This window comes from Taudactylus pleione, unplaced genomic scaffold, assembly GCF_031769625.1.
Source record: "Taudactylus pleione unplaced genomic scaffold, aTauple2 ptg001334l, whole genome shotgun sequence".
Classification (NCBI taxonomy): Eukaryota; Metazoa; Chordata; class Amphibia; order Anura; family Myobatrachidae; genus Taudactylus; species Taudactylus pleione.
Window position 1 is genome coordinate 1710814 of NW_028285734.1, and position 15131 is coordinate 1725944.

The 15131-nt window shown below is 47.0% G+C and overlaps 1 protein-coding gene across 4 annotated transcripts in view; it reads right to left on the minus strand.

The window, feature by feature from the left end:
- The window catches only part of ARHGEF10L (Rho guanine nucleotide exchange factor 10 like), a 154900-nt gene that overhangs the window by 113174 nt on the left and 26595 nt on the right, over positions 1–15131 (minus strand). The window contains exon 1 of one of the 4 annotated variants that reach the window (XM_088463235.1): positions 9813–9949. The exons of the other annotated variants lie outside the window; for them this stretch is intronic. The gene's annotated coding sequence lies outside the window, so the exon portion shown is untranslated. Of the gene's footprint in view, positions 1–9812; positions 9950–15131 lie in introns of those variants that run through there. 4 annotated transcript variants of the gene reach the window in all.

Genomic DNA, 15131 nt, shown 5'->3' on the forward strand with positions numbered 1-15131 from the left:
TGACGCTCCCATAACACGCCCATGACGCTCTCATAACACGCCCATGACGCTCCCATAACTAAGACGCCCATGACGCTCCCATAACACGTCCATGACTCTCCCATAACACGTCCATGACACTCCCATAACACGCCCATGACGCTCCCATAACACGCACATGACGCTCCCATAACACGCCCATGACGCTCCCATAACTAAGACGCCCATGACGCTCCCATAACACGTCCATGACTCTCCCATAACACGTCCATGACTCTCCCATAACACGCCCATGACTCTCCCATAACACGTCCATGACGCTCCCATAACACGCCCATGACGCTCCCATAACACGTCCATGACGCTCCCATAACACGTCCATGACGCTCCCATAACACTCCCATGACGCTCCCATAACACTCCCATGACGCTCCCATAACACGCCCATGACGCTCCCATAACACGCCCATGACGCTCCCATAACACGCCCATGACGCTCCCATAACACGCCCATGACTCTCCCATAACACGCCCATGACTCTCCCATAACACGCCCATGACTCTCCCATAACACGCCCATGACGCTCCCATAACACGCCCATGACGCTCCCATAACACGCCCATGACGCTCCCATAACACGGACATGACGCTCCCATAACACGCCCATGACGCTCCCATAACACACCCATGACACTCCCATAACACACCCATGACGCTCCCATAACACGCCCATGACGCTCCCATAACACGTCCATGACTCTCCCATAACACGCCCATGACTCTCCCATAACACGCCCATGACGCTCCCATAACACGTCCATGACGCTCCCATAACACGCACATGACGCTCCCATAACACGTCCATGATGCTCCCATAACACGTCCATGATGCTCCCGTTACACTCTCATGACGCTCCCATAACACACCCATGACACTCCCATAACACGCACATGACGCTCCCATAACACGCACATGACGCTCCCATAACACGTCCATGATGCTCCCATAACACGTCCATGATGCTCCCGTTACACTCTCATGACGCTCCCATAACACACCCATGACACTCCCATAACACACCCATGACGCTCCCATAACACGCCCATGACGCTCCCATAACACGTCCATGACTCTCCCATAACACGTCCATGACTCTCCCATAACACGTTCATGATGCTTACACGCCCATGACGCTCCCATAACACGCCCATGACACTCCCATAACACACCCATGACACTCCCATAACACGCCCATGACACTCCCATAACGCTCCCATAACACGTCCATGACGCTCCCATAACACGCCCATGATACTCCCATAACACGTCCATGACGCTCCCATAACACGCCCATAATGCCCATTACACTCCCATGACACGCCCATAACACTCCCATGACACGCCCATAACACTCCCATAACACGCACATGACGCTCCCATAACACGCCCATGACGCTCCCATAACACGCCCATAATGCCCATTACACTCCCATGACACGCCCATAACACTCCCATGACATGCCCATAATGCCCATTACACTCCCATAACACTCCCATGACATGCCCATAATGCCCATGACACGCCCATAACACTCCCATGACATGCCCATGACACCTCCTCTTTTTGCAAATAACTGAGGTCACCTCCCAGTCTCCACCCTAAACCACCCATGGATCGCGGAAGCAGTTTCAGGTAATAGCAATGTCATATGCGCAGTTATTTCTTTTATTACCAGTTATTTATATAGCGCACACATATTCCGCAGCGCTGTACAGAGAATATTACACTCACTCACATCAGTCCCTGCCCCAGTGGAGCTTACAATCTATGCATACTTACCTACTCTTTCCGGAACGAGTGGGCGAGGGCAAGTCTCTCGCACCGGCCGCCACCCGCGCAAATGAAACATAATGACTAAGCCACGCCCTTTTATGGGATTTGGGGATTTTTTTATTGTAACATTTCGCCAATTTGTAAGTGCGATGATATATTTGTCCACGGACTCTGAAGCAAAATGGACCGTTTCCTGGGGGTATTGCAAGCTGAGCCCCTATAGATGCAAATGATAACGCACTGTAACTCCGCCTCCCCGTCTCCCAGCCTCCTGCCAATCAGCGGCTGCCGGCAGTTCTCGTGGAAAGCGGAGAAAAGAGGCGTTGCTTTCCAGGTGCAAACCCGATGCTGATTGGCTGGGAGTTGCGAGCCTGGAATCGACGTGTTGGAGAAAGTAGGTGAGGGAAGAGCGCCCCCTACGGCGGCAGCCTCACGTGTTGTGCCGCCAGCGCGCCCTCCCTCATTATGTAATAGCTACGTCACGCAGCCAGGTGGCCAATCAGGAGTGTCCGCACATGGCTAGGGCGCCGGGTCCATGTGAGAGCACAGACCACCAGTAGTGCGTGAGAACAGCAGCCGGCAGCGGTCACCCCTTTTTCGCTTCACCCGGGTCACTATGCCGCCTCAGTGTTCTGGCAGTTTTCTTCACATTTTAAGGTTACTATACTAAAACATTTATTATGGTTTTTGTCTATTTTTCTTTCTTCATCAAAGTTTATACAGTTTTATTCCAAATTCTGTAATTTATTGCTGATTGAAATCCGTCGCAAAAGAATCACATTAATATCTTAATTAGTCTTTGTGATGTTCAAATTCAAAGAGCGTTCCGGACAAAGGGACTAAGCAAATTATATATATTTGTTGATATTTTTTAATTTACAGGAGCATTTCTTTTTTTCTTTTAATTATAAGACTGCATTTAATCTTATATACAAACGTATGAGAGCAAAATATTTATACTATCCTGCTGCTCAGATCTACCGGGTAGTGCCCAATGCTATTCAGCATTGTAACGGTTATCTCTAGGACGGTGGCTCCACGACGCCCCCCCCACCCTAGGGGACAGGAACTAGTGAATAGCCTGGGCCTGCTGGAGGAAGGCAAGAGGCGCCGCACATATTATATTTTATGTTTGTTCAGTACCCACAATGCCTAAGCTGTGGGTGATATGTCGTTTGTGCGAGCGCTGAGACGCCCTCTTTCAGGCTACGTGGTTTGTGCATTTGCGAAGGAGATTGTAAATAAACGCACCAACATCGACACAACATCGGTCGCACCATCAACATTTGCGATAGTCTATGGCAGGGGTTCCCAACCACAGTCCTCACGGCACACTAACAGTCCAGGTTTTAAGGATAGCCATACTTGAACACAGGAGAATTAGTACCTCAGTTATTTTGATTTAACCATCTGTGCTTAAGCATGGATATCACTAAAACCAGGACTGTTAATGTGCCTTGAGGATTGAGGTTGGGAATCACTGGCCTAGGGTGGCACTGTGGCACAGCACAACAGTTAGCTCATTGTGACTGGTCATGCCCATGTGAGTTAATCCAACAATCTGCAGCATGTACAAACCATCTCTATAACTATGGAGACCTGCTAGCCAATCATATATATCGTCTCTGTAACCATGGAGACCTGTTAGCCAATCTTACACACCATCTCTGTAACTATGAAGACCTGTTAGCCAATCATACACATAGTCTGTAACCATGGAGACCTGTTAGCCAATCTTACACATCGTCTCTGTAACCATGGAGATCTGTTAGCCAATCATACACATCATCTCTGTAAAGATGGAGACCTGTTAGCCAATATTACAAATCATCTCTGTAACCACGGAGACCTTTTAGCCAATTTAGAAATCATCTCTGTAACCATGGAGACCTGTTAGCCAATATTACAAATCATCTCTGTAACCACGGAGACCTTTTAGCCAATTTAGAAATCATCTCTGTAACCATGGAGACCTGTTAGCCAATATTACAAATCATCTCTGTAAGCATGGAGACCTTTTAGCCAATCTTCAATATCATCTCTGTAACTATGGAGACCTGTTAGCCAATCATACACATCATCTCTGTAACCATGGAGACCTGTTAGCCAATATTACAAATCATCTCTGTAACTATGGAGACCTGTTAGCCAATCATACACATCATCTCTGTAACCATGGAGACCTGTTAGCCAATATTACAAATCATCTCTGTAACTATGGAGACCTGTTAGCCAATCATACACATCATCTCTGTAACCATGGAGACCTGTTAGCCAATATTACAAATCATCTCTGTAACCATGGAGGCCTTTTAGCCAATCTTCGATATCATCTCTGTAACTATGGAAACCTGTCAGCCAATCTTACAGGCTCTGGCTCTGCACTTCTGCAAGCTAGAGAAGCACCACCCTCCAAATTGATGGCTGCATTCCATAGAGGATGCTGGTTAGTAGATATATAAGTGATGACATAAGTGACATCTCCAAGTCGCGACCACCTCTCGCCGTCACCAGTAGACAAGTGCGCACTTACCTAGGGTGAGACGTCTCTATCACTCATCACCCTGGAATGGGGAGAGAAAGGCACAGAAGCCACAAGCCCCACAGATTTCTTAGGACAAAACAACATGTAATGCATATACAGTATAAATATGAACAAAATGTAACGCATCAAATAATAACATGTAATAACGTTATAATAATAAACTCCATCACTTTTAACTGATCTGCAGATCAAGTAAAATAACAAATAAACAAAACACCCCCCCCCCCCCCCTGCTGCCCCCTCTGACATCCTACAAATGAATGTTTGAGGTCATCCTCCTCGTCACATTGTGTCACGAGAGGATGTTACACAACAATCAGTGTTTGGTGAGTCAAACATTAAAATCTCCTCGCCCTAATAATCTGGCGGTCATGTGAACACGCACAGGTGAGACCAATACACGCAACAGGTAATTCTGCATTCCTCTGTCCGTCACGTCTGCGGCCCCAGCGGAGGAGAGGAGCTTCCCGGCATGTGCTGCACTATTTATACACAGATTACTATGGATGTATGACTGCAAACACTCCCCTGGGAGAGAGGTAGGGGGGGTGGCAATGGCCCCCACACCTATGTCACTGGACCTGCTGCCGACTGAAGAGACACAGGGCCTGATTCAGAGCTGAACGCTCTGACCAGAGCGCTCACTCTGGATCAGGGCCCTCCTACCTTTTTTTGGAGCGTCCTCATGGACGCTCGCATAGCTGTGGGTTACCACCCACCGCTATAGCGAGCGTCCATGATGATGGTCGCGATGGTCTTGACCATCGCGACCATCGGGCTTGCGACGGAAACCCTGCGGTAGGGTCTCGCTGCCGCAAGCCCTGGAGTGATTTTGGCTCTATCAGAGCCAAAATCACTCCCACTGACATCACTAGTGATGTCAGTGGGGCCGGCTTCAGACGAACGTTCATGGGAACGCCTCCGTCTGGCAGGCACGCCCCCGTCACGCCCACCAAAGGGGGCGTGCTGTCAATCAACATCGACAGCTCGCCCCCTTTGGTGCGAGACCCGGAGCGATGGTGAGCCCGTCGCTCGCCGGGTCTCGCCCATGCGCACAACGGAGCTCCCTCCATCGTGCGCATGCACAGTGGGGAACATCGACCCGCTTGCGAGCGTCCTGCCGCTCGCGAGCGGGTCTGAATGACCCCCACAGGCCCTGATTCAGAGCCGGACGCTCTGACAGAGCACTCGCTCAAAATCAGGGCCGTCCTTCGTCATTTTTAGAGCGGCCTCCTGGCCGCTCGTATAGCTGTGGGTGACCTGTAATAAGGTCATGATCACCTTGGCCCAAAAAACACACGTAACAATGTATAGGCATAGTCCAGGCCCCTCAGCACCCACTGCGAGGTAAAATGAGCAATGTTGCAGTCGCCTTGAGCCGTCCATTACGCTCATTCCCACGCCCTTCTGATGGCACATCGCCCACATTGCAAATAACTGTACTGACCCATGGGAGTTGAATGCAGTATGTAGTATTGTGCAGTTGGTGAGAAGGTAATACTCTGTGACATCATAGGGTAACACACGCGGGGATGATAGGAACCCGGAATCCCCACTTTACACTGTCCCAGAAATAAATTTGAAGCTGTAGACACACTTTTTAAATCCAGACTGGAAAATGCCCCAAATCCTAATTTCTCAAGGGCACGTGTGATACATTACATTGCATGGTCAGGTAACGGGGAAATATATGTTACATCGCTTACAGGGTCTGATTCAGCGTAGAACGCCAATGCTGCCGCAGCTGTGGATATGGGAAGATAGGCTAATGCAACAGTGGGCGGGACTTGTACTGAGACGCCCACCAGAGCCATCGCAGCTGTCCGTAACTGTGTACACATACATCAGACACAGATCATGCAAGCCTCAACCTCCTGAGTTAGTGTATGGTAACTAAGAATGGGCGCCGTAACTGAGACGCCGAAGCCATGTTTCCTGCATACGAGATCGCAGACATCTTTGATTGGAGCGTGTGACCACTACACTCAGCAGTGGCATAACTAGGGGAGCCGAGCAGGGCTCGTGCCCAGGGAGCCAAGCAGGGCTCGTGCCCCGGGCACCATCGGACCGGCGACGCGGGGGGGCGCCTCCGGCCGGGGAGCAGGGTACTGGTCAGTGTAGTGTTGACCGCACTACACAGTAACAAACTACCCGGTGACAGTGTGTTTGTTTTGGGAGCCAATGAGAGTCAGACAGACTCTCATTGACTGCTGTGCCCACTGCTGAAGCCGGGCTGGAGTTCACTCATGACCTCCATCTTTTGGCTCTCGCAGTAGGTGATGGGATGCATAGGTGTGACTACTACTGGGGCACTGTATAAGGGGCACTGCATAGGGGGAACCACTACTGGGGGCACTGTATAAGGGGCACTACTGGGAGCACTGCATAAGGGGGACCACTACTGGGGGCACTGCATAAGGGGGACCACTACTGGGGGCACTGTATAAGGGGCACTACTGGGAGCACTGCATAAGGGGGACCACTACTGGGGGCACTGCATAAGGGGCACTACTGGGAGCACTGCACAAGGGGGACCACTACTGGGGGCAATGTATAAGGGGCACTACTGGGAGCACTGCATAGGGGGACCACTACTGGGGGCAATGTATAAGGGGCACTGCATAGGGGGACCACTACTGGGGGCACTGTATAAGGGGCACTACTGGGAGCACTGCATAGGGGGACCACTACTGGGGGCAATGTATAAGGGGCACTGCATAGGGGGACCACTGCTGGGGGCAATGTATAAGGGGCACTACTGGGAGCACTGCATAGGGGGACCACTACTGGGGGCACTGTAAAAGGGGCACTACTGGGAGCACTGCATAGGGGGACCACTACTGGAGGCAATGTATAAGGGGCACTGCATAGGGGGACCACTACTGGGGGCACTGTATAAGGGGCACTACTGGGAGCACTGCATAGGGGGACCACTACTGGGGGCAATGTATAAGGGGCACTGCATAGGGGGACCACTACTGGGGGCAATGTATAAGGGGCACTACTGGGAGCACTGCATAGGGAGACCACTACTGGGGGCACTGTATAAGGGGCACTACTGGGAGCACTGCATAGGGGGACCACTACTGGGGGCAATGTATAAGGGGCACTGCATAGGGGGACCACTACTGGGGGCACTGTATAAGGGGCACTACTGGGAGCACTGCATAAGGGGGACCACTACTGGGGGCACTGCATAAGGGGGACCACTACTGGGGGCACTACTGGGAGCACTGCATAGGGGGGTCCAGTACTAGCGGCCCTGTATAAGGGGCATTACTGGGGGCACTGTATAAGGGGCACTGCATAAGGGGTACTGTATAAGGGTGCATTACTGGGGGCACTGCATAAGGGGCACTGCTACTGGGGACATTGCATATGCGGCACTACAACAGTGGGCATTGCAAGAGGGGCACTACAACTTGGGGCATTAAGGTGCATATGGAATGGAAAGGAATGTTTCCAGAGTGACGAGAAACATGTTGCCATGCCCCCATTTTGCAGTGACCACGCCCCTTGTGACATATGACCACGCCCACTTTTTCAGCATGCGCACCTACTTGGGAGGGGGGCTCTGTTTTTTAACTTGCCCTGGGCTTTAAATACCCTAGTTACGCAACTGACACTCTATAACGGACGACCGCAATCCTTCTTTGCTCCTGACATTAGTGCAAATTGGATCCATGATTTCTGCACTGAATGAGGAGCTACTATGGTACTTGTATATCTTTTGTCCTTTCCCTCCCAGTAACAGGTGTAATAAAGGTTAAATTAAAGGTATAAAACATCAGACAGACAAGTGTAGTAAAGGTATAAAATGCTAGACACACAGGCGTAATAAAGGTATAAAATGTCAGACATACACGGTTTAATGAAGGTGTAAAATGTAATAACCACTAGACAAAGCTCCAAGCAGCAGTGATGTACACTAATATAATGAATTATATGTATTTTAAGACATAAAGTAAAAAAAATAAACGTCTCTTACAAACTTTCCCTGCGTCTACCCCCACCCCCCGGCAAGATACATGGTCGGTTACAGCACGCAGGTCACGCAGACGCAGTAGGTGTGTCCCAATCTGTGCACTGTTCTCAGAGAAATGTGTAAACAGGGAGAGCTTCTTACTTACGGAACAGGGCGACCACTAGGCAAACCCAAGCGCCATGGCTTTGGGAGTACCGAAAACATTGAGGGGTCTATTTACTAAGCCTTGGCTAGAGATAACGTGAACAGAGATAACGTCCCAACCAATCAGCTTCTAACTGTCATTTTTCAAACTCAGCCTGTGACATGGCAGTTAGGAGCTGATTGATTGGGACTTTATCACCGTTCACTTTATCTCCTTCCAAGGCTTAGTAAATAGACCCGTGAATAAGTAACATAATGTCAAGGCCAAGGCCCTGAATCACAGACGCTCGCTATCTGCGAGCCCTCACTCTGAATCAGGGCAGGCGCTTTTTTTTTTACCCCGGCCTCCAGGCCGTTCGCTAAGCTGTGGGTGACCACCCACAGCTTTAGCGGGTTTGGCCTGGCGATTATCGCAACCATCGGGCTTGCGACGAGACCCTTGTGGTAGGGTCTCGTCCACCGCAAGCCCCAGTGAACTTCCTGCTCTAATAGTAGGGCCGCCCACAAACGGCAGGCGTTCCTAAACGCCTCCGTTTGTGCAGCCACCCCCCCCCCGACCAGCCTACAAAACAGGGCGAGCTGTCGATCAACATCGACAGCCGCCCCATTTTGCTGCGAGCCCTGCCCGACTATCGACCCGCTTGCGAGCGTGGGACTGAATCAGGCCCTAAGTTTTTTTATTTAAATATCAAGCTCTCTCTCTCTCGCTCTCTCTCTATTTAAATAAAAAAACAACATATTTTCTAGCAATATCCTCTGCTGTCAGCGTCCTCAGGTGCTGATAGGGAGATGGGGACTGTGGTGGTACTCGTACTACCACAATCCTTGTTATGTAGGTAACTTTTCTATGGCGGGGTCTATGCCAGTGATAGATAATTCTCCCCTTAATAAGTAGGCGGGAGCTGGTGACGCAGGATCACCCGGGAGTCACACGGCTAAGGCGAAGGGTGGTAACATTATACTCTGGGGCTGTTATGGAGATGAAATAGCCGTCGCTAGACCAGCTGGTAACAGAATCACTTTCTATATTGGGAAAGTCCCCACATCCCCATGGCAGAGACTTGTCACATACCGATATGTACTAAGCTGCATGTAAGCGCCCATCAGCCTCTACTACATTCACTCACTGCATTCCTATACAGAGAGAACAATTCCTGCCACCTATCTCTGTGTATCTATATTTTCAGTATATATCTATCAATATATGGGTGATTTAATTAGGGTCGGATAATGCCCCAACCGTCTATATACAACACACAAACTAAATATAAATGTACATAAATCTCTGTAACTACATAAACTGCACAAATATTTAAACCTTACGTGATTGGAGATAACTGGAGGAGAAGATGAGGTGCCCAGCAACGTCCAGATTCCGTCATATTTAGGAAACAGGGAATAATGTTTCAATAAAATCTAACGTCTTGGAAAGATTGGCTGCTAAGTCTTACAGCACCTGTTTCCTATGCGCCAGTTTTACTAAGTCCTGACTGAGGCTTCTATACAGAGTAATATGATATTAGCCTGAATCTGAGTCTCCTATAACCAGTAATACGGTACCAGCCTGAGGCTTCTATACAGGGTAATTATGATATTAGCCTGAATCTGAGGCTTCTTTACCCAGTAAGACGGTACCAGCCTGAATCTGAGTCTCCAGTTATAACCAGTAAGACGGTACCAGCCTGAATCTGAGTCTCCTGTTATAACCAGTAATACGGTACCAGCCTGAATCTGAGTCTCCTGTTATAACCAGTAATACAGTACCGGCCTGAAGATTTGAACGATTTTTGACTGCATTAAAATGAATGGAATCGTCCAAGTCTGACTGCAAACACATCAGATGTCAGATATCGTTATCTGACCATCGGGAACGAGCATCGTTCAAATCGTTCATCTGACAGATCTGACAGATATGTCAGATTTTCCTTCAGATATAAACGATTGAACGATTTTTTAAATCGTTATCGTTCAGATCTGAAGAAAAATCTGACCGTGTGTATGCACCATTAGTCTCCTATACCCAGTAATACAGTACCAACCTGAATCTGAGTCTACTATAACCAATAATACAGTACCAACCTGAATCTGAGTCTACTATAACCAATAATACAGTACCAACCTGAATCTGAGTCTACTATAACCAATAATACAGTACTAACCTGAATCTGAGTCTCCTATACCCAGTAATACGGTACCAACCTGAATCTGAGTCTCCTATACCCAGTAATACGGTACGAGCCTGAAACTGAGTCTCCTATACCCAGTAATACGGTACCAGCCTGAGGCTTCTATACAGGGAGATATGATATTAGTATGAATCTGAGGCTTCTTTTCCCAGTAATACGGTACCAGCCTGAACTGTGTGGAGTTTGTATATTCTCCCTGTGCTTGCGTGGGTTTCCTCCGGGTACTCCGGTTTCCTCCCACACTCCAAAAATATACTGGTAGGTTAATTGGCTCCCAACACAAATTAACCCTAGTGTGTATGTGTGTGAGCATGTGAAAGGGAATATAGATTGTAAGCTCCACTGGGGCAGGGACTGATGTGAATGGACAAATATTCTCTGTAAAGCGCTGCGGAATATGTGTGCACTATATAAATAACTGGTAATAAATAAATAAATAAATAAAATCTGAGTCTCCTATACCCAGTAATACGGTATCAGCCTGAATCTGAGTCTCCTATACCCAGTAATACGGTACCAGCCTGAGGCTTCTATACAGAGTATTATGATCTCAGTCTAAATCTGAGGCTTCTATATCCAGGTATACAGGACCAGTCTGAATGTGAGTCTCCTATACCCAGTAATACAGTACCAGCCTGAGACTTCTATACAGGGTAATATGATGTCAGTCTGAATCTGAGGCTTCTATACCCAGTTATACAGTATCAGCCTGAATCTGAGTCTCCTATACCCAGTAATACGGTACCAGCCTGAATCTAAGGGCCTGATTCAGCAAGGAACGCATGGATGCAGACACAGGCACCGGGCCGCTGCGTGAAAATGCTAATGATTGCATACGCACGGCAATCGCAGCACAAAGATGTAGACGCCCAGCACTATATAATGCCGCTCCCTTTACCCTCCGGTAACGTCCGTACTGATGCGCAAGGCTGAGAAAACATTGGGAATATCGAGTAACATCGGATCTGCAGCAGTTGAGAGACTGCCTGCACGCAGAGGGACACCAGTGGCTAATTTATGCATGCCCCTGTAACAGGGTGCAAACTGACTGGCACGGCAGCGTTCGGCCGACCACTCTCCGTATCCACCCACAAACGGCACTTCCTGCCAATCACTTTTCCCTGGGTTTGAGTATTCACTGCGCTCGCTTTTGCGGATGCAGTGAGCGGTTCGCGCATGCGCATTGTGACCCAGATGCATGCGCAGACCACGAACATCGGACAATTGTGTGCGTCTGCATCCGTGCGTTCCTTGCAGAATCAGTCCCTAAGTCTCCTATAACCAGTAATATGGTACCAGCCCGAATCTGATTCTCCTATAACCAGTAATACGGTACCTGCCTGAATCTGATTCTCCTATAACCAGTAATACGGTGCCAGCCTGAGGCTTCTATACAGGATAATATGATATCAGCCTGAATCTGAGTCTCCTATAACCGGTAATACGGTACCAGCCTGAAGCTTCTATACAGGGTAATATGATATTAGCCTGAATCTGAGGCTTCTTTACCCAGTAAGACGGTACCAGCCTGAATCTGAGTCTCCTATAACCAGTAATACGGTGTCAGCCTGAATCTGAGTTTCCTATACACAGTAATACAGTGCCAGCCAGAATCTGAGTCTCCTGTTATAACCAGTAATACGGTACCAGCCTGAATCTGAGTCTCCTGTTATAACCAGTAATACGGTACCAGCCTGAATCTGAGTCTCCTGTTATAACCAGTAATACGGTACCAGCCTGAATCTGAGTCTCCTGTTATAACCAGTAATACGGTACCAGCCTGAATCTGAGTGTCCTATAACCAGTAATACAGTACCAGCCTGAATCTAAGTCTCCTATAACCAGTAATATGGTACCAGCCCGAATCTGATTCTCCTATAACCAGTAATACGGTACCTGCCTGAATCTGATTCTCCTATAACCAGTAATACGGTGCCAGCCTGAGGCTTCTATACAGGATAATATGATATCAGCCTGAATCTGAGTCTCCTATAACCGGTAATACGGTACCAGCCTGAAGCTTCTATACAGGGTAATATGATATTAGCCTGAATCTGAGGCTTCTTTACCCAGTAAGACGGTACCAGCCTGAATCTGAGTCTCCTATAACCAGTAATACGGTGTCAGCCTGAATCTGAGTTTCCTATACCCAGTAATACAGTGCCAGCCAGAATCTGAGTCTCCTGTTATAACCAGTAATACGGTACCAGCCTGAATCTGAGTCTCCTGTTATAACCAGTAATACGGTACCAGCCTGAATCTGAGTCTCCTGTTATAACCAGTAATACGGTACCAGCCTGAATCTGAGTCTCCTGTTATAACCAGTAATACGGTACCAGCCTGAATCTGAGTGTCCTATAACCAGTAATACAGTACCAGCCTGAATCTAAGTCTCCTATAACCAGTTATACAGTACCAGCCTGAATCTTAGTCTCCTATAACCAGTAATACAGTACCAGCCTGAATCTGAGTCTCCTATAACCAGTAATACAGTACCAGCCTGAATCTAAGTCTCCTATAACCAGTAATACGGTACCAGCCTGAATCTAAGTCTCCTATAACCAGTAATACGGTACCAGCCTGAATCTAAGTCTCCTATAACTAGTAATACATTACCAACCTGAATCTAAGTCTCCTATAACCAGTAATACGGTACCAGCCTGAATCTAAGTCTCCTATAACTAGTAATACATTACCAACCTGAATCTAAGTCTCCTATAACCAGTAATACGGTACCAGCCTGAATCTTAGTCTCCTATAACCAGTAATACAGTACTAGACTGAATCTATTGTCTGTAACAAAAAATATGGTAGTAAACTCTATTTGAGCTGTCTATAACTAATAATATGTTACCAGTCTCTATTTAAGTCACAGATAACCAATAGTGCCTACACCAGCCTCTATTTGCATATCCTATAACCAATAATAAGATACCAGCATAAATCTGAATCACCTATATCCAATAATACAGGTCCAGACCCCATTTGAGTTTTATACAACCAATAATATGGTACCAGCCTCTATTTGCGACTCCTTTAAACAATAATACAGTACCAGCTTTTATATGAGTTTTCCAAAATCAATAACACAGTACCAGCTTGATATGAGTCTCCTATACCCAATAATACAGTACCAGCTTGATCTGAGTCTCCTATAACTAATAATACAGTACCAGTCTGATCTGAGTCTCCTATAACTAATAATACAGTACCAGTCTGATCTGAGTCTCCTATACCCAATAATACAGTACCAGCTTGATCTGAGTCTCCTATAACTAATAATACAGTACCAGCCTGATCTGAGTCTCCTATAACTAATAATACAGTACCAGCCTGATCTGAGTCTCCTATAACTAATAATACAGTACCAGCTTGATCTGAGGTCTCCTATAACTAATGATACAGTACCAGCTTGATCTGAGTCTCCTATAACTAATTATACAGTACCAGTCTGATCTGAGTCTCCTATACCCAATAATACAGTACCAGCTTGATCTGAGTCTCCTATAACTAATAATACAGTACCAGCCTGAATCTAAGTCTCCTATAACTAGTAATACATTACCAACCTGAATCTAAGTCTCCTATAACCAGTAATACGGTACCAGCCTGAATCTAAGTCTCCTATAACCAGTAATACGGTACCAGCCTGAATCTAAGTCTCCTATAACTAGTAAAACATTACCAACCTGAATCTAAGTCTCCTATAACCAGTAATACGGTACCAGCCTGAATCTTAGTCTCCTATAACCAGTAATACAGTACTAGACTGAATCTATTGTCTGTAACAAAAAATATGGTAGTAAACTCTATTTGAGCTGTCTATAACTAATAATATGTTACCAGTCTCTATTTGTCACAGATAACCAATAGTGCCTACACCAGCCTCTATTTGCATATCCTATAACCAATAATAAGATACCAGCATAAATCTGAATCACCTATATCCAATAATACAGGTCCAGACCCCATTTGAGTTTTATACAACCAATAATATGGTACCAGCCTCTATTTGCGACTCCTTTAAACAATAATACAGTACCAGCTTTTATATGAGTTTTCCAAAATCAATAACACAGTACCAGCTTGATATGAGTCTCCTATACCCAATAATACAGTACCAGCTTGATCTGAGTCTCCTATAACTAATAATACAGTACCAGTCTGATCTGAGTCTCCTATAACTAATAATACAGTACCAGTCTGATCTGAGTCTCCTATACCCAATAATACAGTACCAGCTTGATCTGAGTCTCCTATAACTAATAATACAGTACCAGCCTGATCTGAGTCTCCTATAACTAATAATACAGTACCAGCCTGATCTGAGTCTCCTATAACTAATAATACAGTACCAGCTTGATCTGAGGTCTCCTATAACTAATGATACAGTACCAGCTTGATCTGAGTCTCCTATAACTAATTATACAGTACCAGCTTGATCTGAGTCTCCTAT